This window comes from Schistocerca serialis, chromosome 7 (genome assembly GCF_023864345.2).
Source record: "Schistocerca serialis cubense isolate TAMUIC-IGC-003099 chromosome 7, iqSchSeri2.2, whole genome shotgun sequence".
NCBI lineage: Eukaryota > Metazoa > Arthropoda > Insecta > Orthoptera > Acrididae > Schistocerca > Schistocerca serialis.
The window spans coordinates 32,191,965-32,215,836 of NC_064644.1; positions in this window are offsets into that span (position 1 = coordinate 32,191,965).

Below are 23,872 nucleotides of genomic sequence, written 5' to 3' on the forward strand. Positions count from 1 at the left end.
GACATGGTTGAGGGGCGAGGAGAAAGACAGGGGTCTGTTAGCTGAGAAAACTAGGGAGATGAGAGGTACGAACTGAGGTGGATAGTAGTATCTACAGTCGGTGGAAAAGACAGAGGGTGAGGAGAAGTGTGTCTTGTGGGTAGGAAGTGGTTTCAGTAAGAAAGGGATGGGGATGGATGGAGAGGGAAACGAGAGAGGAGCCCTGATGTGGAGTGGGGTAGGTGAGAAGGGTTAAAATTGGCAGGAGAGATAAATATCGGGGTAGATTGAAGTTGCTTTGGGATGGGATACGCAGTGTATGCGGGTGTAGGGATGGAAGGATATGTCTGTGAAGGCCCAGCAGCATATCAAGATTGATGATCAGAGGGGAGACAATGGGGAGATTGGAATCTAGTTTTCGGACAGCGTGGGAGATGAGAATGTGTTCTGTGTGGGTGAGGAGGGGAGGGAATTTGATGAGACGGTAGAGGATCCAGGTGGGGGAAGGTAAACGGATGCCGAAAGCCTTCGAGGATTTGAAGCAACTTAGAAAATTTTCGGGGTTGGGGACGGAGATCAATCAGTGCAACATATGCATAGTATAGGATGGGCTGGATCAGGATTTTGTAGGCCTGGAGAACAGTGGTGGGGTGTAATCCACAACTTAGATTTTTTAGCAGTTTGAGTAGTTTTAGTTTCTTGTGGGCCTTCTGATGGATAGTTTGTAGGTGAGTTTTCCGTGTTTCCGATTGAGCGTTAGTCCAAGATAATTTAGTGTGTCTCTCTTTCACGTCGATCGGCGGTTTTAATTGCAGACTCTGGTCTGAATCATTGACTGAAATGCCTATGTGACGTTATCGAATATCGCCTCATTGTGCTGGGCCTGCGAACAGCTGCAATGAAAATGTAACTACACGGCAGACACACAGCTATAGTACATGGATTATATAATGCAATGAATCCCAATCTTCGGTGTGGATGCGCATTTACTTTTGGCCTCCAGTGGGAACCTAACATTAGCGAGCACGCAGGACATGGACTGAAACTGTGGATAGATGGCGCTAGGTGGGAATGTGAATTGACCGGGCAGCGTGCCGAGATAATCCGTGCATTTGCAATAAACACTGTGTCCGGGTGCTGAAGTGGTTAATGCAACTGCCTAGTAACAGGAGATGGCGGGTTCGACTCCCTGAACCGGCCGGTGTGGCCGTGCGGTTAAAGGCGCTTCAGTCTAGAACCGCGTGACCGCTACGGTCGCAGGTTCGAATCCTGCCTCGGGCATGGATGTGTGTGATGTCCTTAGGTTAGTTAGGTTTAAGTAGTTCTAAGTTCTAGGGGACTGATGACCACAGATTTTAAGTCCCATAGTGCTCAGAGCCATTTGAACCATTCGACTCCCTGTCCCACATACATTTACACTCGTCACCACAAATTCCTCATAAAGCTCTGATGCAACTGATATCATTAATTTCTTCCCTTTCCTTTCCTTGCTCCTCCCTCCGCCTGCAATGTACACATAGAAAATGTTGTGGGGAAGGCTGACCAAAGGCTGCATTTTATTGGCAGATCACTTAGAAAATGTAACAGACCTACTAAGAAGACTGCCAACACTACGCTTGTCCGTCCTCTTTTAGAAAACTGCTTCGTGGTGTGGGATCCTTACCAGGTAGGACCGACGGAGTACATTGAAAAAGTTCAAAGAAAGGCAGCACGTTTTATATTATCACGAAATACGGGAGAGAGTGTCACAGAAATGGTACAGGATTTGGGCTGGAAATCATTAAAAGAAAGGCGTTTTTCGTTGGGACGGAATCTTCTCACGGAATTCCAATCACCAACTGTCTCCTCCGAATGCGAAAATATTTTGTTGACACCGACCTACATAGGGCGGAACGATCACCACAATAAAATAAGGGAAATCAGAGCTCGCACGGAAAGATATAGGTGTTCATTCCTTCCGTGCGCTATACGGGATTTGAAAAATAGAGAATTGTCAAGGTGGTTCGATGAACCCTCTGCCAGGCACTTAAATGTGATTTGCAGAGTATCCATGTAGATGTAGATGTAGATATAATATCTACTGTATGGCTTAATGATAATTCCATTCGCCTGGGTAAAATATTCCGGAGGTAAAATAGCCCATCATTCGGATCTCCAGGCGTGACTGCTCAGAATGATGTCGGCATCAGGAGAAAATGAAGTGGCGTTCTAAAAATAGGAGCTAGAAATTTCAGATCTGTTAATCAGGAAATTGGGAAAATTTTAAATGGAAAGTTGATATATTGGTAATTATCAAGTACGGTGGCAGGAAGAACACGACTTCTGCACATATCGCTTCAGGTTTATCAACACCGACCTAATAACCAATAAGAAAATAGACAAAAAGTCAACACCTACCACAGAAGTACCTGTCTATACGCCTGCTGGACTCCAAATGCAGAGACTGAAAGAATGCATGATGAGATAAAACAAATTGTTGATGTACGAGCAGTAAAGAGGGAGCAAAGCATGTGGTTGGTACTGTGACTCGATAAAAGAAAGACATTGAAAAAAAAAAATAGAACAAAACGGACTGGGGAAAGGAATGAAAGAGGAAATTATCTGGCAGGAAATTGCACAGAGTATCATTTTATCACAGCTAACACTTGGTTTAAAAATCCTGAAAGGACGATGTATACCTGGAAGAGGCCTGGAGACAACAGAGGGTTTCAGATATATTGCTTTAGCGGACAAGGCAATGCTTCGCAGGGCTGGGAATAGATTGAAACTCCCAATCTAATGTGTATCTGGGCATTGTGTCAGGGTGCTAATTTCGGCTCCTTGTTGCTACTTGACCCTGTCTGAAGATGTGAAACTCGAGATTATAATATATCAATAGATTATGAATAAAAAAGATTCCCTTGTTTTCATATTTCCTTTTTGCTGTTTTTAAGGGATTTTTAATATTTTTATTCGCAATATAATGAGAACACACCTCTACATTCAATATTTTTCGTTCTTTTGATACAGTGTGGTAGAAGTATGAGCTTGTTTCCTGAACTACTAGTTCGTGAGAAGGCAACATATAACTGACCAGTAGACAAACACCCTGATCGTAAATCAGTTCCAACTAGTGGCGGATACAGAAAAACCTCAACGAGGGGCACTAAAGATATCCTGAGCAACCTTTACTTTTAGCGTAATAAAAAATAATTACGTCACATGTAAAGTTTAAGAGAGTTTTATTTATACTGGTTATACACATATACAAGACAATGTAACCTTTGATATAAAAAAGTTACAATTGTGGTTCTCTTCCTTAAATGATGAATTCTTTGCCCCTATTGGTTAATTACATCGTCAATACGACAATGAATTTCAGGGTGAGTGTTCAACAGAGCTAAGCCATTAAGTTGATCCTCCTACATTGTCGACCTCAGCCATGTCTTCGTACGCCGCAATGTTGAAAATCTTCTTTCTCCTGTAGCAATAGACGAAGGTAGACAAGCAAATACTTTGTACCGCGTGTGCAAGGTAGGATAGTCAGACCTAGGACAGACAACGCTTGCAAAACGGAATCACGATCGTTAAGGGCGTGTATGCTCGTTTACTTGTATTGAAGAATCTCTCCGAATAGTCTCTTTTTAATCACAAAGAGTGATTTTTCTTCAAAGAACGGTAGTTCAGCTAAGCACTGATTAAATTTATGTATCGGATCATTACCGTCATGTCCGCCGCTGCTAGCTGAGTAGTCAGCGCGACGGAATGTCATACCTAACGGCCCGAGTTCGATTCCCGGCTGGGTCGGAGATTTTCTCCGCTCAGGGACTGGGTGTTGTGTTGTCCTCATCATCATAATTTCATCCCCATCGACGCGGAAGTCGCCGAAGCGGCGTCAACTCGAAAGACTTGCACCAGGCGAACGGTCAACCCGACAGGAGGAGCCAGACACACAGCACTTCCATTTTATTACCGTCATGTTTCAGCAGTTGCGAAGGCAAAAGCAAGTTGAATTTAAAATGATAAATATTTTCTCCAGTAAAAAGTTCTCTTATGTCAGTCGTAACATGGTCCAGTATTGGAATAAAAACAATTCTTTTCCAATATGTCATAGAATCAACATTATGATCGCAGTTTTCCCTGTGTCTTTGCCTGCCTGTAAGACGAGGAACACTCATATCCACGTCTAACTCTTCCATAGCTGCCTTCGCCTCTTCAACAATACGAGCAAAGAGGCTATCAGCATTAGCTCTCACGCCGTCGTACACCTTGAGCGCCGTATCTATTTTTGCTTTTGCCATGGCGACGTCCAAGCTAGGGTCTCGTAATATTTTGCTGACTGGATATCTTGATATATTATGCTCATAATGTCACTCAGTGTAAACAGAGTGATAATAAACTTGCAATTAGAGGGAGCTCGAAGGAGAATATTGGCTATGGCAGCCGTTGTTCTATCACTCTGTGTTTTTTTTAAGGACTTTGCATCCTGTTCCTAGATCCGCTGCGAATTGAATAAAAAAATCATTTCATTCACCCCACCTCGTTGGATAAGGTGAGTGCAACGAGTGTTTCAGGTGACTCTTCAATGTTGCGAACCGCTTGCTAGAAGCTGTAAAGGAAGATACTACTTCTTCAGTAGCACCAAGCCACTTCCTCACACTTATAATTTAGCTACTGCGAGAGACAACGAGGCTGAGCTGATGACTTCGACACAGTGCTACTTGCGTGTTGATACTAAGCGCAACAAATCACTAAAGTCCGTGGTAATAGCCAATAATCGCAGTTGTTCATTTTTTTTGTATCATTTTCAAGCTGTCGCGACGATTGTAGCTTTCAAACTGACTGCCTGGCAACGACTCTGCTTCCCTTACATATATGTGGCTCTGTTGTTTCGAGAACATTCGCTGCCAGAATGTTCGTTTCCTGACTTTTATGGAATGTGAACAAATACCTACTGTGAAAGCGACTAGCCAATATTTACTTTACGACATATAATATGCGGGCGAGTTTCCAATGACGACGTAATCCGGCAATTTATGTGTGCGGAGCTTTTATCGCCGCTTCCGTTCCTTCCTAGTGCATTAAATAGAGGGCCTATATAGTAACTATACGTTTTTAGGAATCTTATCGAATGTCACTATTACCAGAGATATACGCACCAGTATTACGAGTTAGGTATGGGAAGCTATTGTTACGTTATTGGTAAAAATATTGTTACGAGTTACTATGAATTACTATTCTTAATACTTCACAATTAACTGATCACTCTTACTCTTGACTAATATTTACACTTGCACTTGCAACAACGGGGGCTTTTTACTTATTCATTCTTCAGTCTTAATATTTCTGTTTCTGAATGTAAACTAGCTTCCTATTCGGCGAATAGTCTACGTCTATATCTACATCCATATTCCGCAAGCCACCTGACGGTGTGTGGCGGAGGGTACCTTGAGTACCTCTATCGGTTCTCCCTTCTATTCCGGTCTCGTATTGTTCGTGGAAAGAAAGATTGTCGGTATGCCTCTGTGTGGGCTCTAATCTCTCTGATTTTACCCTCATGATCTCTCCGAGAGATATACGTAGGAGGGAGCAATAAACTGCTTGACTCCTCGGTGGAGCTATGTTCTCGAAACTTCAACAAAAGCCCGTACCGAGCTACTGAGCGTCTCTCTTGCAGAATCTTCCACTGGAGTTTATCTATCATCTCCGTAACGCTTTCGCGATTACTAAATGACCCTGTAACGAAGCGCGCTGCTCTCCGTTGGATCTTCTCTATCTCTTCTATCAACCCTATCTCGTACGGATATCACACCCGTGAGCAGTATTCAAGCAGTGGGCGAACAAGTGTACTGTAACCTACTTCCCGAGCGGTTTAAGGCGCTGCATTCATGGACTGTGCGGCTGGTCCCGGCAGAGGTTCGAGTTCTCCCTCGGGAATGAGTGTGTGTGTTTGTCCTTAGGATAATTTAGGTTAAGTAGTGTGTAAGCTTAGAGACTGATGACCTTAGCAGTTAAGTCCCATAAGATTTCACACACATTTGAACATTTTTAACCTACTTTCTTTGTTTTCGGACTTCTCTTTCTTAGGATTCTTCCAATGAATCTCAGTCTGGCATCTGATTTACCGACGATTTATTTTATATGGTCATTCCATTTTAAATCACTCCTAATGCCTACTCCCAGATAATTTATGAAATTCACTGCTTCCAGTTGCTGACCTGCAATATTGTAGCTAACATACTTCTTTCTATGTCTTCGCAGCACATTACACCTATCTACATTGAGATTCAGTTGCCATTCCCTGCACCATGCATCAATTCGTTGCAGATCTTCCTGCATTTCAGTACAATTTCCCATTGTTACAACCTCTCGATATATTACAGCATCATCCGCAAAAGCATCAGAGAACTTCCGATGTTATCCACAAGGTCATTTATATATACTGTGAACAGCAACGGTCCTCCGACATTCCCCTGCGGCACACTCTTACTTTGGAAGACTTCTCTCCATTGAGAATGACATGCTGCGTTCTGTTATCCAGGTATTCTTCAATCCAATCACACAGTTGGTCTCATAGTCCATTTGTTCATTAAACGACTGTGGGGAACTATATCAAACGCCTTGCGGAAGTCAAGAAACACGGCATCTACCTGGGAACCCGCGTCTATGGCCCTCTGAGTCTCGTGGACGAATAGCGCTAGCTGGGTTTCACACGATCGTCTTTTTCGAAACCCATGCTAATTCCTACAGAGTAGATTTCTAGTCTCCAGGAAAGTCGTTATACTCGAACATAATACGTCTTCCAGAATTCTATAACTAATCGACGTTAGAGACATGAGTCTATAGTCCTGCACATCTGTTCGACGTCCCTTCTTGAAAACGGGGATGACCTGTGCCCTTTTCTAATCCTTTGGAACGCTACGCTCTTCTAGAGATCTATGGTACACCGCTGCAAGAAGGGGGGCAAGTTCCTTCGCGTACTCTGTGTAAAATCGAACTGGTATCCCATCAGGTCCAGCGGCCTTTCCTCTTTAGAGCGATTTTAATTGTTTTTCTCTCCCTCTGTCATCTATTTCGATATATACCATTTTATCATCTGTGCGACAATCTAGAGAAGGAACTACAGTGCAGTCTTCCTCCGTGAGACACCTTTGGAAAAAGACATTTAGTATTTCGGCCTTTAGTCTGTCATCCTCTGTTTCAGTACCATTTTGGTCACAGAGTGTCTGGACATTTTGTTTTGATCCACTTACCGCTTTGACATAAGACCAAAATTTCTTAGGATTTTCTGCCAAGTCAGTACATAGAACTTCACTTTCGAATTCGTTGAACGCCTCTCGCATAGCCCTCCTCACACTACATTTCGCTTCGTGTAATTTTTGTTTGTCTGCGAGGCTTTGGCTATGTTTATGTTTGCTGTGAAGTTCCCTTTGCTTCCGTAGCAGTTTTCTAACTCGGTTGTGTACCGCGGTAGCTCTTTCCCATCTCTTACGATCTTGCTTGGCACATACTCATCTAATGCATATTGTACGATAATTTTGAACTTTGTCCTCTGATCCTCACCACTATCTGTACTTGAGATAAAACTTTTGTGTTGAGCCGTCAAGTACTATGTAATCTGCTTTTTGTCACTTTTGCTAAACAGAAAAATCTTCCTACCTTTTTTAATATTTCTATTTACGGCTGAAATCATCGATGCTATGATCGCTGATTCCCTGTTCTGCGTTAACTGTTTCAAATAGTTCGGGTCTGTTTGTTACCAGAAGGTCTAATATGTTATCGCCACGAGTCGGTTCTCTGTTTAACTGCTCAAGGTAGTTTTCAGATAATGCTCTCCGTATTTATAATGCTACGAATCGAAGGTTCTCTGTATGAGAAAACATTAGAATGTTCGCGACTTTTCTCGAACGAATGCCAGACAGAATAACGTTCCGAGATCACTAGAATGGCCGCGACTTTTCTCATAGGTATGTGTTAGCTACCTATGTGCCAGACAGAAACGTATACAATTAGATGACGTGGACGCGTTTGCTACATAGGAAAGTACAACTACTTGATAACTCGATTCAGTCGAGTCGACTGACGGAAGAAACGAACGAACAGCCATATGTATCCGCCACCGGTTCCAGCGGGTTCCAGTATCTGAAAATGAGGCTTGTTTACTGTCACTGGCAACTGGCAACTGAAGTCTCTTAAAACGAGTGAGTAAATCGTTTGGTATCATTGGCATACGGAGGATGAGAAGGACCTCTCTAGCTGCTGCATCGGTGAAGACATTACCTTCGATGACATTACTTCGCATACTTATACTTTTAATCTGAGATCGGCTATCATTAAAAAGTTTAACACGATTCAGATTGGGTACTAGTATTCTAACTATAAGCTAATAAGCCATAAATATTGCTTTCGTTACACACAGATTTTTTCGTTAAAAGCGACTACGATGAAGTAAACGAAACAGGACATTGTTATGTATGCAATTTTTGATTAGAACCAAATATACGGAGGAGCAATATATCAGGGGGAAACAATCTGCCTAATGGTTGAAATGCCCTACCACCGTAGTGGAAACACACTGGAAGAAAGAAAACAAAACTGCATATTTTTCATAGCACGCTATTGTCTTTCTCGCAGTCGGTTCATCACAAAGCCTGTATAACAAATTGACGAAGTAGGAAATTTACTGCCTCACTAACACAGTTAAACCGCAATAGACCGGTGATGCTGTATTGTATAAAACCCTTTAACGCGCAAGGGACCACAAGTCTCACCGCCACACCCTCACCCGCCCGAAAATCCCCAAACGCGCAAGGGACCACAAGCTCCACCGCCACACACTCACCCGCCCATGCTAGGCAAAATTTTTCTGCCTGACTCATGCAGCACTATCACCGTCAGAGGGTGGTACGGGACCACAAGCCCCACCGCCACACCTCCAAAGCGAATTGCAGTGACGGAGTCACTGCCCTGTGGAAATGTACTGCCTCACCAACACAGTTAGACCGCAATAGACCGGTGACGCTGCATTGTAACATATCACCCCACATATCACCCCGGATTTAAAAAAAAAAAAAAAAAAAAAAAACTCTTTAACTCGATCAGAAATGTAAAATTCCTGTTCATTATCAAGATGCTTGAAGATTAGTCGATGAAAGATGCCAGAAACTTTCGCAGTAAGGATTATCCATTTCTTGCGTGAAGCTGGTGATAGTACTAATTTGATTGAGTCCATACAGGAGCCTACGCAATATTTATTGCTATAGCTAAGATTAGTCGATGAAAGATGCCAGAAACTTTCGCAGTAAGGATTATCCATTTCTTGCGTGAAGCTGGTGATAGTACTAATTTGATTGAGTCCATACAGGAGCCTACGCAATATTTATTGCTATAGCTGGACACGAAATTTGTTGACAAATATGACCCGCTATTTGTTAGTGTAAATAATTAAACTAATTTTAGTTTGGAGACAGCCTTTAACTGTAGCATATTATTAGGTAGGCAGATGTGGACTCAGTAACCTAAGATCGCTGATAATGAACTGCAGATTCAAACAGAAGAAATGGCAGGGAAGTAAGAGTTAGAACCTGTTTAAGTTAAAAGAACAAGAGTTTCCAGAGAATTTCACGAAGGCTCAGTAGATATCGTTGGATAAAGCCCGAGCTACCGAGTCTGCGTATCGAAAGGATAATTAAAAAACCTAGCAAATGAAGCAAGCAAACGAGATTAGAGACATCTAAAAACGAGACTGACACGATGTGCAAACTGACAAAGCAGGAACCACGATTGCAGTAATTCGAGGCTGTAGATGCATGCATGATAGTGAGAAACGTAACACAGGGTACAGAAAATTTAAGACATTTGGAAAAAAGAAAGCACTTGCATGAATATTTGAGCTCAGATGGCAAAGAAGGGAAAGCTGAAAGGTGGAAGAAATAAATAAATGGTCTATAACGGGGATACAAACTTAAAAAGCATATTATAGAGAGAGAAGAGGAAGTGAGTGAAGATGAGTTGAGAGATATCATACTGCTAGAAGAAGCTGTTCTCTGAAAACACTTAGACACGTCTCTTGGAGTAGATGAAATTCCCTCAGAAGTACTGAGATCCTTGAAGAGAGGCAGCCATTGTAAAACTATTCCATTTGTACGTTTGATATATTAGTCAGATACCCTCATACTTTAAGAAGAATGTAATAATCCCTATCCCAAAGCAGGCAGGTACTGAAAAAGTGTTTATATTATATGTTTACAAAACACTGACATCAATTACAAACAGAAAAATGGTCAAGTGGTAGAAGTTGACGTAGGGACTATCAGTTAGGGTTTCAGAGAACTGTAGGACAATGAGAGACCATACTGACTGTATGACCTACGTTTACACCACTTCTAGATTTAGAGAAATATTTTGACAATGCTGACTGTTCTAGTATCTTTGAAATTCTGTAGATATAAGGGAGCGAGAAATTATCTACAGAAGGCAAAAATCAGACTTCTGTTATAAGAATCGAAGGGCGTGAAAGGAAATCAGTTTTTGAGAAGGGAATGACACAGGGTTGTAGCCTATCCCAGATATTACTCGACATATAGATTGAGCAAGCAGTAGAGAAAACCAAGGAGAAATTTGGAAAGGGAATTAAAATTCACGAAGAATAAATAACAACTTTAAGATTGCCCGATGATACTGCAGTTTGGTCAAAGACGGCAGGGGACTTGTAACACAGCTGAACGGAATGTGCAGTGTCTTGATAAAGGGATATACGAGTAAGATGAACATCATCAAAAGCAAAACAAGAGTAATCAGATTCTATTCGAGCTACACTCTAACGGACGATGGGCAAACCAAAAAGGATGTAAAATGCAGACTGCCAATAAGAAGGAAACAGTTTGTTTATATCTAATATAAATTATAAGTGTTAAGGAGCATTTGCTGAACGTATGTGTATGGAGTGCCGTCTTGTACGGAAGTAAAATGTGGACAGTGAATAGTTAAGGAAGGAAGTGAGTAGAAGCTTTTGTAATCTGATGCTACAGAATAAAGTTAACAAGTCAGACATTTAAATCGTGTAACTAATGAAGAGGTCAATTTGCGTCACATGCTAACTAATAGAAAGGATGGGTTGGGAAAAGACGTGTCAGTAAGATTTAAGTCGTGGGAATTGGCAGGCCAGTCCGTTTGCCGAGTTCCTCCATCTCCGCTGTTAGATTCAGTCACGCATTATCATCCGTATGAAACAAGTCAGGGCCGAATGCAGCACTGAAGAGACGACGGTGGGTAACAGTGCAGTAGCACAAGAACGTTGACCAGTGAGTGTACCGTGTACAAAGATCTGGAGGTCAGTGCGCCCATCCAACCTGACGCTTCTTTACGCGATAACAGGTGGAGAACCAAAATGTTCGTGTTCGACAATGACGGACCTACTCTCATAATGAGAGAGGTGGGACCTCGTAATGGCACCCGGGAACACTGTGGAACAAGATCGTTTTGGTGGTCCAGGTTTCAACGATCTCAGGAACAGAAAGTTGAACAGGAGTACCGACCCAAATCTTTCAAAGCAACACATTCAGCGTTCGGGTTAATGTGAGACTGTGATTTCTCCTCCCGTGCAGCTTTTCAGGGATGGATTCGGCACTGATTCCATTTTAGGGTTACGTGCCTTAACCAGAAGAGACGGACCGTTATGGAACCGCTTTGCTGCCTATCCCTCTGTCCATCTGTATGCTGTATGTCTGTATGTTCGCTTCCAGTACTTTTTAAAACTTGTAATAACTGTTTTACGTAGCTGCTCATATGTTCCTTTGTACGTCCCTTTCTCTCAGGAACGGGTCTACGTATCAAGTTGAACTATGTGTAACATTCTAACGTCTTATCTTGGAGGTATGATAAACGTTAACTTCTAATGTCAATACATACAACTGCAATCATTCACTTTGTTTTGAATCATTGTTCATTATTCCATGAACCGATTTTCGAACGTTTTCAGGTTCGTCTTCAGATGGTTTCTGGAAGTTACGTCATTATTTCTAGCATAGTGCTGGTTGCTGGCTCTGTTAACGTTAATGTAAGAACAGAAATAAGTCAACAGCTGACTTGAACTTTTGATCTTGGTTTTTTAAATATAAAGTATACGGTCATACAAACAGCTTTAGTCCATTGTAAACACTATAATTTTTATACATATTACGTTGAACTAAAATAAACAGAATCTGCTCTTACTAATATTCCAGATCATGTTAAAGTAAGAACAGAAATAAGTCAACAGTTCATTTGAAAAATTGTTATCCTTTTAACCTTTAATCTTAAATATAAAGGTCATGGTCATAAAAACAGCTGCATCTCATTGCAAATACAATAAATCTGTATTATTTTATTCCTGGGCTTTCATGCTCGTGCCAATCTGAATGAAAGTATTTGCTGATGAACTGACTTTATTATACGTTAAAATACGAATTGAAATAAGACATCAGACCACTTGAAGTTTGTTCTTCTAACAATTCATTTATTTGTTTATTTCATTTTGTGGTCTCATGTTATCAAAAGTCTGATTAAAATATTTGCCCTTATATCGATTTCATTACATGTAAACAACAACAAATTACATCTGTGTGCAAAGTTGGCCAATGCCACACCTTTTGTCAAGATCTTTGTTACAAGCAGCAGTTCTATAGCACATGCTGGATGCTGACAAAGTTTCGCTGTCGCAGTGGAAAATTAAGATAGATTGTGTAAAAGTGTGTGAAGTGACATAAAAATGGTCCATCAAAATGGAAGCAGACTGATGGACACTAACGGAAATAAGCCGCTCATACTGTCGCAGTAAGTAAAAAACTAAATTTACGTCCATATCGACAGATAAACAATAGTCATGGCGATACATTAAAGCGTGTTCCATTTTCTTGTCGCAGAGCCAGCATCCAGCATTATGAAAGAAATAATGATGTAATTTCCAGAAAACATCTGAAGATGAACCTGAAAAGGTTCGAAAACCGGTTCGTGGAATAATAAATAATTATTTAAAAAGAACGTGACTAGCGGAAGTCTTATGTATTTACAGTCAATTAACAGTCAGGGGTTCTAAAAATATCCATAATGTATAAGCTTAACGGTTAGCTTCCAAATCAGTAGAGTCGAAAGGTACGGCCATTTATATGTTTTGATACTCGCAATCTCAGCTATAAAAATATGTACAGTATATATCGTTGATCTAGAATGATGAAATTTTGCAAGCAGTAAGGTTTCACACTAGCAGTTAAGGAAAAAACTCCGAAAATTGTTAATTTGAATATCACACAAGAAAAATATTTCTTCTGTTATTCGTTATCGGGCATCAAACTTGAAATTAAAACAATCAGTAGTTCCGTGATCTGGCTGACTGGGTCGCAGTGGTAAAAATCAAACATCTGGCAAGGAATGACTTGCTCATATGATGCACCTTGACACCCATCCATCATCAGAAACCCAGAAGCGATTGCTGCACTAGATATGTAGTTTCAAATTGTGTATGAAACTTGCACAGACTAGTCGATGAATGTTTGTCTCACTTGCAACTTGAAGTGCCTTATCTATGAACAATAATCGCTCCTAGATGTCTGATGATGGATAAATTCCAAATCACATAATACGAGCAGTAAAGCCATTGCTCGCCTGATGTTTGACTTTTCCCATTGCGACCCCATCAGCCTGAAAGGAGAACTTCTGATTATTATAATAATGGTCGCCTGTCTCCTGCATGACTTTCTGTCACATTTATGTCATTGAAATTAAAACATTCTCGAAAATTTTGGACTCCTTAGCACCGATATGTTGCCATTACCAATGTAGATAAGAGGCAGAAATGGTCGAGACTCTCGATTCATGGAATTTATGAACTGTCTATATCTGAGGATTGCCCAGAAAGTAATCGACGGCATTCTTTTCTCTGTTGAAAACAATGCTACGAATGCGAAACGTTGACATTAAATCTCCTGAGTGAGCGCGCCAAGTTTCCGTCACTTCTGACAGATAGCGTAGCTGACGACAGTTTCTAAATGGCGTCTCTAGGTGACGTACGTTATAAGCAATGTGCTGTCATAGAATTTCTCTGCCCTTGTCCGCCCTATCCTCTGCTACACTGACCATGCCTGATCTCCGCTCCTCCTGCCTTTTACAAATCCCTTCAGATCCTTGAACGCCATGCTCTTCGCCTCGCCTATCGCATCCGTCTCCCCTCCCCCACGGGGATCCTGTACGACCTTATTCCGTTCCCCCACCTCCTCCTTTTCCTCGAACGGATACAGATCCTCTACACCTTTCGTAAACTCGATCCTACTTGTCTCTCCCATCCTCTCCCGCCCCTGTCTGCTGCTGCGCCTGTATTCCCGCGTCCCACCTGCTCTCCATCTCTCAACTCTCCTTACCCTCTCCCAAGGTGGCTTCCACCAGCTCCCCCTCCCTGATGATGCCCTCCTCCCCTCCATCTAGCCCTCCTACCAACTTTGATCCTCCCTCCCTCTTCCTGTGTTGGTTCCCACGGGCACCCTCTCTCCCTTCTCTCCCCCTTCCCTCGCTCCTCCCTTTCTCCCCCCTCCTCCCCTGGGCTTCCCCTCCCCCATACCTTCATTCCTCCCACTATCTCCTCTGCCACTGGCATTTCTGCTCTCCCCTCTCCCTCCCCCATCACTTTCTTCCCTTCCTGGCAGGTCCCTAGACTCGCACACGTTCAGTGGACATTCGCGCGCCGGAGATCATCGCCATCAGTTTCTCGTGTGTATGCCATCGTGTTTGTGATTTAGTGTTTTTAGCTGCCACGCTCCTTCGTTCACTTGTGCCGTCTATTTCATCAGTGTTTGTGCGCAGTTCCGACAGTGTTTCGTGTTTTTTTCGTCGAGTCTGAAAGGCTTCATGTTTTTAATTATTGTATCTACTGTTTTTTAACCACCGATCTCTTACATTTCTGTCTTCATTTTCTCTTTTATGGTAATGCTTGTGGCTGAAGAGCGGAGTAGAATTTTTCGCTGCCAGCCCATCTTTGCATGAGGCGGAAAATAACAATAAAGAGAAAAAAATATAATTTCTCATTGCAGAGAAAGAAAGTGTGGGGACCGTCAGCAGGCGGTTTGGCAGAGCTCCACGGTTTGCAGCAGTCGGGGGAGAACATCCACGGCTGTCACACCTGACATGTTGCAGCGAGCTCATGTTGTCATTCGCGATGACAGACGCACTGCGACTCGGCAGTTGGCGGTGCATCTGTCAATCAGCAAAGCGTGTTCACGCAGTGAAGCACTGGCTCCGCTATCAGGACAAAGATTGATAGTGACAGAGCATACACACCCTTGTTTCGCCCTGGAGGACATAGAACGGGATGGAGATTACGTGGAAAGATACGGTGCGTAGATAAAAACCATTCTTTCGTGTGTGTAACTCTCATTGTTTTAAATAAAGAACTGTTGAAGAAAAATATGTGGTGTATTACTTTCTGGGCAACCCTCGTACATAATTAAGTTTGTACGAAACCCTCAGTGTACCAGTGCTACTTGCACCTAGCAAATTTTTTTATGGATGGCAATGCGTAGCCGCATCTAACAGCACAATTGCAGGAGCTCTTGGAACGAGAGGACATTCGGCGAATGGACTGGCCTGCGCGTTTTCCCGACTTAAATCCCATCGAGCACGTGTGGGGCGCTTTGGGGAGACGTACTGCATACTGCACGTCCAGAGGCATCACCAACCGTACAGCAGTTAGTTGTCAACCTCGTGGGTGGAGGAATGGATCGCTGTACCACCAGACCAACCAACATAGCTGCCGGCATGGGAACAAGCTGCAGAGCATGCGTTCGTTGCTATCACACGTCCTAATAAGAAGTACGCCTCGCTTTTTGTGATGTCCACGAAACCATCACAAATCCCAGTGACTTCAGTGTTATTATTGTCTTTAAATAAGAATGTCATTTCTGTGCTTCTCATGACGTATTTCTTTCAGTTACCTTCCGTACTGCGGAAGGTCTATCTATGTTTTTTTTGTGGTCTTCAGTCCACAGACTGGTTTGATGCAGCTCTCCATGCCACTATATCCTGTGCAAGCTTCTTCATCTCCCAGTATTTACTGCAACCTACATCCTTCTTAATCTGTTTAGTGTATTCATCTCTTGGTCTCCCTCTACGAATTTTACTCTCCACACTGCCCTCCAATATTAAATTGGTGATCCCTTGATGTCTCAGAATATGCCCTACCAACCGATCCCTTCTTCTGGTCAAGTTGTGACACAAATTTCTCTTCTCGCCAATTCTAATCAATACCTCCTCATTAGTTACGTGATCTACCCATCTAATCTTCAGCATTCTTCTTTAGCACCACATTTCGAAAGCTTCTATTCTCTTCATGTCTACACTATTTATCGTTCACGTTTCACTTCCATACATGGCTACAGTCCATACAAATACACTCAGAAACGACTCCCTGACACTTAAATCTATACCTGATGTTAGCAAATTTCTCTTCTTCAGAAACGCTTTCCTTGCCATTGCCAGTCTACATTTTATATCCTTTTTAATTCGACCATCATGGGTTATTTTGCTCCCCAAACAGCAAAACTCATTTTCTACTTTAAGCGTCTCATTTTCTAGTCTAATTCCCTCAGCAACACTATTAATTCGCCTACATTCCATTATCTTCGTTTTGCTTTTGTTGATGTTTATCTTATATCATCCTTTCAAGACACTGTCTGTTCCGTTCAGCTGCTCTTCCAGGTCCTTTGCTGTCTCTGACAGAATTACAATGTCATCGGCGAACCTCATAGTTTTAATTTCTTCTCCATGGATTTTAATTCCTACTCCGAATTTTTCTTTTGTTTCCTTTACTGCTTTCTCAATATACAGATTGAATAATATCTATGTATGGTCCAAGATTCATCGAGCCATGATACTTGGCAGTGGTAGGTCCTGCGGCACTTACTTTTGTCCTTATATTTTGCACACCACCGGAAGTAAGTTCGTGTTTTGTAGACTAAGGAACGGCCCGAAATTACGAGTCCATGGAATGCCTTTCTGAAGTCAAGGAAGGCAGCATCAGCCTGGACGTTATTTCCTGCGGTGCCTTCGACTCATTAATAAACAGAACGGCATGTATTTCAGAAGGCCTGTGTTTGTGGAATCGATGTTTAATTCTGTCCGGGAGAGTTCTATTCTCCAGTAAGGTTATAACATTTGAAAACGTGAAGTGTTCTAGAAGCGACTGTTGTCAGCGACAAAGGCATGTAATCGAGTGCAACCTTAAGGCAGTGCGCGGAGCACCGTAAGATAGCGATATTTTTGAGAAGGGCTCCTCACTCTGAATACGGGGCAATATCTGCAAAACTGTTGTCGGCAGAGCGCGCAGTTGCCAGCAAAGCGGGCTCGCAGTGGCGTAGCGGAAACCGCAGTTTTTACCACACTTCAGCACTGCTTCAAAATTAATCACGTTGGTGGCGGTGTTTTGTCATTTGCAGTGACAAGGCTGACAACTCTTTTTTCAAGTGCAACATTGAATAATTACGCCAGAATGGACGACAATTATGCGCACCGTTGCTGTTAGCGGCACGAATTTCGTTTTGTATTCCGACGAGAACTGTCACGCGCAAATGACTTTACAAATCTGGGCGCTATTAAACCGTGATAGATGACCGTCGCTGCGATATTGAAGCATTGCTGCAGGAGGCAGTGCCTTCTAATACCGTTGGCCACCTGTCTTTTACAGTGTACACTCTGCGGATGTTGTGTCAGAGTATCAACAGCACAAGCACAAGCACTTGACTTGGCGACTTGCAAACCTAAGGTGTGGTATAGATACGTCGATGATACTTTCGTTGTGTGGAGCCACGGTGAAGAACAGCTCGCTTACTTCCTGAGGCACTTGAACAGTCTCCATACAAACATAAAATTTGCCGTGGAAGTAGAAAAGGACAAAAAAGTGGCATTCCCAGATGTGTTGGTCACAAGGGATGGCAAAAACCTGAGACACAGCGTGTGTAGAAAACCGACACACACGGACCGATACCTGCACAAACTATCAAACCACCACCCGAGCCAGAAAAGAGGCATGATTAATACGCTCGTAGCGCGAGCAGGGCGAATATGTGAGCAGCAGAACCTCAAACGCGAAATGCAACACCTGGAAAGTGGTCTGAGGAGGAATGCGTACTCCACAAATTATATTCGAAGTGTAACAGAACCAAACACTCGGTGAAGTAAGGAATCAGGAAAAGAAATGTCGGGTACGGGCTTTCTGCCATACATTCCCAGAGTGACGGACAGAATCGGCCGTATATTGCGCAAACATGGCGTAAAGACGATTTCCAAACCGACAAGGAAGATCAAAGAGTGTCTGAGATCGGCAAAAGGAGAAAAGGGACCCACTTGCAATGTCGGGAATATACCGTATACCATGCACATGCGGTAAAGTTTATGTTGGAATGACTGGACGATCAATCAACACCAGGATCAATGAACATAAGCTACATTGCAGTTTGGGGCAGGTGGAGAAATCGGCCGTGGCAGAGCACGCACTGAATGAGACCGACCATGTAATAAAATTCACCGACACGGGAGTTCTGCCTGTAGAGAGGCACTGTCACACGCGCTTGCTCAGAGAAGCTCTAGAAATACAAAATCAAGCGAACAGCTTCAACAAGAAAGAGGAAAGCCTTAAGGTAAACGGATCCTGGCTTCCCCGTACTGCAGCGAACGACCGTCGCAGGTAGCAAGAGGAGAACCGCACCGGAAATGATCGCGGAAAAGCCCTCGGACGTTGGCGTGCCAGGTACATATAGTCTGCGGCCGCAAGCTCGGCTACAGTTCACCACGGGCAATGGAGGGTGAAGCTTTGACAATGCAAGCCACTCGTGCTAGCGAAAGATCAGTAAAATCATTAGATGAACGTCGGCCGAAGAACCCGAGGCAGAAACCAATAGGTGGTTTGCCAGCCGTGGTGGCCGAGCGGTTCTAGGCGCTTTAGTCTGGAACCGCGCGACCGCTACGGTCGCAGGCTCGAATCTTGCCCCGGGCATGGGCGTGTGTGATGTACTTAGGTTAGTTAGGTTTAAGTAGTTCTAGGGGGCTGATGACCTGAGAAGTCCCATAGTGCTCAGAGCCATTTGAACCATAGGCAGTTTGTCAACAAGTGGCCACAAAAGCCTTCACAATTTTGTATCCGCAGTCCGTCCCTAGCCCTGGTTCACACTCCGCAGGACATTACAGAGCGCATGTTGGAGGACTGTTTGTACTGCTGCTAGGTCTCCATTCTGCGTTACGTTCGTCAGTGGAGCGATGGGAGAAATGACTGCTTCTTTTCGTCTTCGTGACACCTTATCAGCTTCATTTAGTCCTTATTGCTCTAACGCAAAATGAACGTTCCTGGTCATGGAATCTTTCTGCTGTCTGTTGCCAAAGTTAGTTCTCTAAGAGTCCTCAGCAGAGCTGAGCGAAAAGATAACATCCTTTAGTCTGTGGATTCCCATCTAAGCTAACGGAATATTTTCGTAAAACATTAGTTCAGGGCGAATCGACCGCTCAAGAGTCTAGCCTCTTGAGGCCTTGATGTCTTCCTTTACTCAGATCTGATAGCAAACTCAAACATTCCCATGTCACTCAAGAACGTGCAGCACAAGTCATCTTCACAGGTGCACCACCCTTCCACACAACTCTTCGTACTCGGCCTTCAGCCTTCGCTACACCTGACCATATATGCTTCTTCCATTTCATGTAATCAGGCACCGAAATGTCACTTTTATGATAGAGTGTATAAATGGCTGTTCCTATGTTTTTGGTGTTTCCTGTCAATTTTTACTAAACATGTGGAACAAGGTTCGCATTTTACCTACTACTTGTACAATGACGTAATCAGGAAACACTAAGGGTTTGTATATGGTTTTATTTCCCAGAACTTATTTTGACCCAACTGGTTCCACGTCAAGAAATGCAAACACATTGTAATGCTACTGGTTCACTAGAAACCAGTTCAGATGAGAAGGTACAGAAAAAAATTATTAAAATACTTTTCATCCAGTTGGCTGCTTGTCATACAATGCGAAAACAATATTAATACTGCAACGTAACATTCCAGTACTGGTGGTGGCATAACTCTGCCTGAGTAGGAAGATTACTGTCCCTTTGTCATGTCCTACCGCTCCTAAAAGCTACAGTCTGTAGTAAATGGTTTCTTAAATTCGTGTGGTCCGCGAAATTACTGACCCCTGCGAGTTATTGCCGGGTATTAATAATTTATAGCGCAAGGTTTTAACCAACCGGTAAAAATTTGAACGCAACGGATAACACAATATTTTTAAATCACTACAGAAGGCACCTATACAGGGCTTAATAGGCATTATGTAGCTTTTATTTGCATTTATGACACAGGATTCGACTGAGGTACTGACTTTCACCTATTCTTTATGATGGACGGAGCAAATAATCCGTCGAGGGTATAGATTAAATGGTATTTTTCACTACCGATGGCATTTCAACAACTAGCCGTGATTCTCTTGCAATATACATGATCACAACTGGTCTCTCTGGTTAACACGGTTCAGTTTCGCCACGTAACTATGGAATGGGAGAGGGGAGCGCAGACCTGGCTTCAATGCCATTTTATACAAACACACAGTTATACCTAAACCCATACTTATTTACAGTCAGTGGCTATAGGTGACTGAGAACAAGTTCAGCAAAGACACTACAAAGAAAACTAGGTCAGGGTGGGAAAGTATTTCGTAAGTCTTTATCAAATCAATGGGCATTAAAATCCGATACTTTTCCTAGTGGCATGAGTTTCAACCATGTATTTTACTTAACACATAACATCGCCAAAAAACAAGTAGTTAAGGGGGAGCACAAAAAACATCATCACTTCAATACTATTCAACACACGTGGCCAAGTTTCGATAGCCAACAGAAATCAAGAAAATTACGGGCACACAAGATTATTCCTTCTCTGTTTTACACTCGCCCACTATCGTATAATTATCCATCGCGCACAATAAATTTTCAGACCGAAACTCCAATTTATCAATGTGGCGGTTGCGAAAGCAAGTTCACAAAGAAAATAAATAAATAAAAATTCCCCAAAATATTACTGTAAATGAAAGAGCAGATTAAAATACAATTAATGAGTGAATTTCCGTTAAGCACAGAGCCATAGTATGACCGTGAGCTTATGGCCCATGGTGCGTAGCCTGACCAAGGCACAAACGCAAAGTGCTACTGAAATTCGAATAAATTAGGAAATTAAATTCCCTTTGTGGTTTAGTGGTAATCTCGCACCTGATTTCAACATCAGCGCTTCATTATCGAGCAGATTTCAAACAACCTAATACCTTTGTTAACGTTACCAAAACGAGAGCTGCGTCTCCCATGTCTGTCCGGCGCCGCGACCTAGGAACAAGTGCTCGACCGGACACCTCGCCTAACCGTCCTTCGTTCAAAAGGTGGTGGAGGGGATGGTCCGACAACCTAACAGAGCCAATACTCGGGCCTTCGCGATCTCTCTGATCTGACTTGCCCACTATCTTCGCTAAATTTCGGGTTTAAGGGGTTGGTACTATCCTACCACAGAACGACTCTACACATGCAATGCTACGACCTCTGACCAGAGCTTTCTCCTACGTCACATACTATCTCATTCATACAGTCCAAGGTCCGCATACGGGAAAGGATACGAGGAAACGTGGGACACATGAAATAAAATGAATAAATAAATAAATAAACACCACTTGGTCCATTCTCTTCTGTTTGTTATACACAGAATTCACTTCAGCAGGGTCAAAACACTCTGGTTGTAGTTCTCCTGTACCGGAATTAATTGGAAACGAAATGATCGTATGGCATTGTTGGCCGGGAGGCCCCATTCGGGGAAGTTCGGCCACCGTATTGCAAGTCCTTTTTAGTTGACGCCACTTCGGTGACTTGCGAGTCAATGATGATGAAATGATGATGAAAGACACACAACACCCAGTCATCACGAGGCAGAGAAAATCCCTAACCCCGCCGGGAATCGAACCCGGGACCCCGTGCGCGGGAAGCGAGAGCGCTACCGCAAGACCACGAGCTGCGGACGGAATTAATTAGAAAACATATGGAACGGGACAACAAGTTCCGTTTCAATACAATGAATACCATGCCATCACCAGGTATCAGTTCAGACGAAAAGGTATTGTAAACAACTTATTTTAGTTTCGACAGCTTGTAGTTGAAAACAGAATATAAAGAAAAAGTTTAGCCAGTGTCAGCATAGTTAATACGAATTTAAATAGTTCTGGTTGCGCTGAAACATTGAAAGGAGGTTGGTTGTAATTTTGTGTCTGGGTTATTTATCGTTGTCCTCTCCTCTATGAACGACTGGGATCGTATTTACGTTCGCCTCCGCCACATTCAGATCTCTGGATTCGCTACACACTAATTAGGTTCATACTACCTACTGACCCAGTAGTTAAAGTGATTGTTACTATTTTTACGCTCACCTGTTAATCACGGTGAAATCGATTTATTCTTCGATAGTCATGTGGAGGACAAAGGTGACGTCATGGACGATACGTTGTTTAAGCCTTGCCAAACTGCTTCCTAATCATTATTCTTTCTCTAACTCCGCACACGGGCATCAAGCGTATCAACATTTTGGGGCGTGATGCGGGACAGATTTGGAAATGACATAGCGCAATATGGCGTGCGTTAATGTACAATGACATTCATTAATCACAATGCGACTTCATTTAGCATGAAGAAGGACTCGCATCGTTACACCGTCCCAAGACGCTTCTCTACTCACAATTATACACTTACAAAAACAGCTAGGGTACACAGTTCTAAAACACATGAATTCTATCACGAACTAGTCTGTAAGCAGTCCTTTAATACACACTTAGGCAAGGAAAATCAGCAAATATGCTAGTAAACATACTTCGAACACAGTCCAGTTTCACGAAGTGAGGGGCAGTATTCACAGGTAGATGAGAACACTCATTTCGGTTGCATACAATTGCATACAGCAACCCAACAACGCATCTGTAGTCTGCTGTCTTTCCGATGATCAAAGAGCGACCAGATACGTGAGTGGTGCCCATCTGGCCTGGCGAGACATATGCGCGAACCTCACGTAAAAAGGAACAAAAATATAGAAATGGGACAGTAAGCGCAATTTACCATTCCTGTAGCTATCCATTGTACCGAAAGTATCCGGACACCTGGCTGAAAATGGCCCACAAGTTCGTGGCACCCTCCATCGGTAATGCTGAAATATAGTTCGGTGTTGGCCCACCCTTAGCTTTGATGACAGCTTCCATTCTCGCAGGCATACGTTCAATCAGGTGCTCGAAGGTTTCTTGGGGAACGGCACCTCATTCATTACGGAGTTCTGCACTGAGGAGAGATATCGATGTCGGTCCGTGAGGTCCGGCAGAAGTCGGCATTCCTAAACGTTCCAAAGGTGTTCTGTAGGATTCAGGTCAGGACTCTGTGCAGGCCAGTTCTTTACAGGGATGTTATTGTCGTGTAACCACTCCGCCACAGGCCGTGCATTATGAACAGGTGCTCCATTGTGTTGAAAGATGCAATCGCCATCCCCGAATTGCTCTTCAACAGTGGGAAGCAATAAGGTGCTTAAAACATCATTGTAGGCCTGTGCTGTGATAGTGCCACGCAAAACAACCAGGGGTGCAAGCACACTCCATGAGAAACACGACCACACCATAACACCACCACCTCCCAATTTTACTGTTGGCACTACACACGCTTGCAGATGACGTTCACCAAGCATTCCCCATACCCACACTCTGTCATCGGATCGCCGCATTGTGTACCGTGATTCGTCACTCCACACGTTTTGTCACTGTTCAATCGTCCAAGCGACGTGTCGTTTGGCATTTACCAACGTGATGTGTGGCTTATGACCAGCCGCTTGACCATGAAATCCAAG